The sequence below is a fragment of the Lygodium microphyllum genome, chromosome 16 (genome assembly GCF_053477565.2).
Source record: "Lygodium microphyllum isolate KBCC chromosome 16, Lygodium_microphyllum_v1.1.10, whole genome shotgun sequence".
Taxonomy (NCBI): Eukaryota; Viridiplantae; Streptophyta; class Polypodiopsida; order Schizaeales; family Lygodiaceae; genus Lygodium; species Lygodium microphyllum.
In genome coordinates this window covers 133,950,092-133,955,678 of record NC_141150.1, presented here as the reverse complement: position 1 = coordinate 133,955,678, position 5,587 = coordinate 133,950,092, and the positions used below count along the sequence as shown (strand labels likewise).

Genomic DNA, 5,587 nt, shown 5'->3' with positions numbered 1-5,587 from the left:
GTCTTCTCTAAAAACATCACCTTGTGTGCATTGTACTGTAACCCAGAGAAACCAAGTAGCCTTGTAAGTGCCTTAATACATAGTATCGGCCATGTTGCTTCCTTTGAGAAGATGTTATGAAATACCAAGAAAACATGCAAATCAATCCTTGCTAAGTAATGGCCAAGTGCAACATCTTTTAGTGAACTAATACCAACTCTTATCCCTTTACCTCGTTCCAAGAAGTTATTGAAATCTTCAATCTCCAACTGTTAAAACAAAAGATAAATGTCAAATGAATGTTGAAATCAAACATATTAATGTATATCTTACAGAATTGGAGATTATAGTACCAATTGATTTTCATCATTCTCTAGCTTAGTTGGATTCCATATGTTAATTGATGATTGTGCCTCATTGGTATCTTCCAATTCTTTAACATATTGCGACTCTTCTCTTTCGAAATTGGAAATTCCAAGTCGGTCTTGAAGGCCATGGAACTTCTCTTCAGTAATCCCATACTTTCCCTCAACATTCTTTGCCTTATGAAAACAAAGAGAAAGGGCATCCCCTGCTTCAATAAACTTCTCGCTCGTAATTTCGGTGTCAAGTTTAAGTAACTCTTCTTTAGATTAATTTTTGATGTCAAAAATGCCATTTGCAACATCAGAAGCCTTTGCAATGATCTCTAAACAATAATCCTCCCTAAGATTGAAGAGCCTTTTGATGTTTGTTAGCAGTATGCATTCCTTGTCCTTGATAGGGAAAGTTGGAAGTGAAGCAACAGTATAAAAAGAAGAGTCACATACAAGATCTTCATTTGCATGGTTTTCTTCAATAATGGTCTTAGCTTTGAATTGGGCAACATCTAGTTTGCCAACAATATATGCTTCTTGCTCAAGGTCCAAACATTCCTCTACATCCTTGTCATTTGCTACCTTGTCCAAAAGGCAGAAGCTGAAACATTTTGGACCCTCTAATTGTTGTTCATCAAATTTTACAGGATATTTAACAAGAGTATACGCAATGAATGCTATTGAATATGAGCTATAAGAGTGTATGTATTGTGAGCTATAAGAATGTATGTAATGAATGCATATAAGGTACTCACAAAACTATTAAAGATATATAGCATAAAGTGTGCCGAGTTTTAACTTCATGTCATCATCTATGACCAATAGATACACCACTATATGTAGCCAAACTACATCAATCTATGTATTACAAGAATCAACCTTACTATATCACATAATGGATCATACAAAAATGTTTATACTATAGGAATATATGCTGCTCGATTGCATTGATTTTAAGCTACTATAGTGAAAGGTACACACATATAACTATTAATGATACAAAACATGAAATGTAATCAAAGTTGTAACTATATTTCATGTATTATGAGCAATAGATACATCACTATATGTAGCTAAACTACATTAATGTATATAGTACAAGAAACAAAGTTCCTCTATTACATTTCGTATTACTCATATAAGAATGTGTATACTATAAGTATTATATTAGGTAACCACAAAATCATTAGTGACGCACAACATGAAGTTCAAAGTTATTAATGTATGACATGAGAGAGAGAGAGAGAGAGAGAGAGAGAGAGTCGAGCCTGCACTAATGTATTCCTTTTTTACACTACAATAATATGTAAACTAATCATACTTTACAGAACAAAAAACTTTAGAGGAAAGTAACATTTAATCTATATAATAAAATATATTAATGGGATAACTTTACTTTTGTGTAGATACATAGCCCATATTCTCACTCTCTTCTCCTAAATATGGCAAGCCCACAATCCGCGACATTGCTTGCTGGCATATTCAATGCAAAGCATTTACAATGGTAGCTCGTTTATGATGAGAGATAGAAATACAAGGTTTTGAGAAGGGAAATTATTCCATGGTGTCAAGTGAATGATTTTTCACAAGGGGAAGGGAAATATATTGATTTTCCTGCAACTTTCAAAAAGTACTCTTACCATCGACGACAACCAAATGAATTGAAAAAACCATCAGACAACACATGGATAGAGAATATCACGTAAGTCATATAATTGTTTTGCTACTCATATTGATTTCCTTATTATTTGACCACACTAATAGCTACAACTTTCATTTCCTACAAAAATAGATTTTGGTGTGCTTATGGTCCTAAAGACACCCGAAATGTGGAGGTTTTATGTGCTAATGACATCTTGACTAGTCAAGGACAACTAAGAAAACACCGACCACACAAAATAATGGGACAACTTAACAAGGGTTGTTTGTGTCATTTTATAGTGACTCGCCTATCCCATGACACCAGTTTGGCATTTATCTCATTTATCAATCAATATCATATTGATGATGCATATATCATTTTTCACGGCATTGCAATGGAGGATTTAAATGTCAATTCACATTCCTTATTTTCCCCATGGAGAAAAAAATATGGGTGTACAGTATGTTATACAAAGGTTTTTCACCACAACAAGTATTGGAGTGTCACACTCAATATGTGCATCAGCGCCAAAGCAACAATCCAAATCATCCTATGGAAAGAGATGGCTCTCTCTCCATCCAAGACATTACGATTATATCTAGGAAACTTGCCATTGACCAATATCAATTACATGACAATGATGTTGAAAGCACAAAAATATGGTGCATTGAAAACAAGGAAATGACATTTGTGCATCAGGAACAAAATCTTTCTAATGATAAGGATTTCATATTGGGGATTCAGACACCATGGCAATGAGATATGTGTGACATATATGGAAATGGCAATTTATTAGCAATGGATTCAACATTGGTACAAACAAGTATAAGGTAATTTATTAATATTATTATTGAGTACTTATAGTTATTACTTCTTAGATTTTTATGCATTTTTCTTATATTTGAAACTTGCATTTGACAGCTCAATTTATACACAATCCTTGTATTTGACTCCCATCGAAATGGTGTCCCAATTGCTTGGGTGTTAACCTCAAGTGCAACATTTGAGGTAAACAAATTTTGGCCCACAAAGTTTAGGGATCACATGCTAGATTTTCACAAATCATGGGAGCCAACAACTTTTTTGGTGGATGATGCTGAAAGAGAGATAGATGCTTTAAGGTACATTTCACATGCCTGCATCATTTTGGAAAACATTTAATTCATGGACTAAAGGTGTTACATTTTTTACAAATGTATTGTCTGTAGGTTGTCTTTAATTTACCTATTTATTTGTGCCTATGGTATGTCCATCGTTGTTGGTTAAAGCATCTTATTAAAAAAGTCTCAAAATGGCCAAAAAGAGCTGCGATTTTTTGAGCTCTAGGAAATATTATGAATATGAAAGGTGAATGCAAGGCAACAAAAGTGGCTATAAAGGAGGAAGCAAGGGATATGATAGATATATTTAAAAAAGAGTTTGTAGATGAGATAACATTCTTGCACTACTTCAAAAGATATTGGGAGCCCAAGATTAGTAAGGACTCCTAATTATCTATTTCAGATTACTTTGTTATATTTTCATTTTTATACATCTTTTAAATAGTTTTATTATGTGTGTGTTGTAAGGTATGTGGATACATGCAACACGTACACTTCCACATTCCGGTCAAGACACCAATGGTGCTATAGAGACATACCATGGCACCTTAAAGTACACATTCTTAGGTAGCTCAAAGAGGTTGACTGGTAGACGAGTGGATTGACTCCTTCATAAATTGACAAGTTTAGCTCTTACATATTATTGGTATGTGCAAGCTATGAAAGAAAGTGGATTTGTGAGAAACAATAACATTGAAAAGATAGTGGCTAACTCATATGAGAGGGCTTTGAAGATTCTAGCTGAGTATGTTAGATTCAAAATGAATGGTACAAGGGCTTCATGTGCATATGTAAGAAGAATGTCCAAAGACACTATTGAATACACAGTTTGCGGATTGTCAATGGGCATGTTGTACATGCAAGTGGGAAAATTTGGGGAACATATGTAAGCTAATCAAGGTGCTACTTCTTATAGGGGTACCGAATACTACAGTGGTGGCACAATGTATGGACTTATATAAAGGCATGGAACCAAGAGGCAAATATAAAGGACTTACAAGTAACTCTCATGTGATACAAGATGAGGCGGCACATGAGCCTTACACACCAACCATGCTGGATGTGGATAATCTCCAAGACATGGATATAACTATGATTAATATCTCCCATGAAGACACCCACCCATCCACAACATTGCAACATCTATGCCACGATGTATTTGATTTGGTGGGGGGTGACATGGAGCTTATTTCTGAGGCATGTTCTTCTATGAAGAAGATGTTGAGCCAAGTTCGAGCTCTGAAAGCTCATAGAGAATATATGTGCAGTACACAAGCTTTTATGACCACTAATGATGGATTTGGAAATACCATACAACGAGCTAAGCCTTTCATTGAAAAATAGCTAACTAAAAGAAGAGTTTCTAGATTGGTAGAATCACCCACAACATCACTGTTCATGGCTCCACCCAAAACCAAACGGCCCTCAATGCAAGAGAAGCTTGATGCTAGAGTCGAGAAAGAAGATAAAGAAGCCCATGCCTCCAAATAGGAGGAATGCCACATTGTTATATTCTTATGGTACTCTTATTAAATTGTGAAATCTTTAAGCTTTTGTTCTCTATTTCTTTAAGCATGTGTATTGACCCTATCTAGTTTTAGAGAGAGAGAGAGAGAGAGAGAGAGAGAGAGAGAGAGAGAGAGAGAGAGAGAGAGAGAGAGAGAGAGAGAGAGAGAGAGAGAGAGAGAATGTATGCAAGAGGGGGAGAGAGAGAGTTTTGAATTGTGCCTGTGTGCATATGTGTGTGTGAAGTAAGTTGAGAGAGAGAGAGAGAGAGAGAGGAAATTTTGAGTGTGAGAGAATGAGTGAATGAGAGTAAGACAAAGTAATATTGAGTGAGAGAGGGGGAGGAAATTTTGAGTGAGAGAATGAGTGAATGAGAGTAAGACAAAGTAATATTGAATGAAAGTAATATTTGATGCTTGCATTTTCATTGAGCCTGCGACGTGATCTCTCTCGCTCTCTCTTTTTCTCTCTCTCAAAAATGTTTGTAGCAAATGTCGTGCTTGGGTTTTCCCTTATTTATCCCCTTTGCCTAAGTTCCACAAGTTGCTTCCTCCCAAAGTCACCAAAATAGACTTAACAAGTTCTACTCCTGACTTAACCACAAAGTTTAGTTCTTGATACTTAAAACTTCTTGTAAAATATGCCAATGTATTGATTAAGTCACCCATAATCATATATCGTTATGTCCTATAGGTAGTGTAAAAAACTTTACAAGATACAGATAATCATCTACTTTGAGAGCTTAGACCAAAATTCCCATGACGACACATCTATCTCCATGTTTAAAAGTACATGTATCTTTGCAGGAACAACATTTTGAAATATGTTAACATGTGAGAACCCATGTTTGCCTTGACATTTACTACCATGCTCAAAGACTTGAGAAAACAGTCATTTATAGAGCATTTATATGTGTGGGAAAGTTGTGGGGAATTCAACAATGATGAAAACCCCAAGCTCTAGTCTAACCAAGGATGACAAACCATGATATCTTAACCTAGAAA

At 35.3% G+C, this 5,587-nt stretch overlaps 1 pseudogene; it reads left to right on the top strand.

The window, feature by feature from the left end:
- Positions 1–2,257: 2,257 nt before the first annotated feature.
- Positions 2,258–4,421, top strand: LOC148023462 (uncharacterized; annotated as a pseudogene).
- The last annotated feature ends 1,166 nt before the right edge of the window (positions 4,422–5,587 follow it).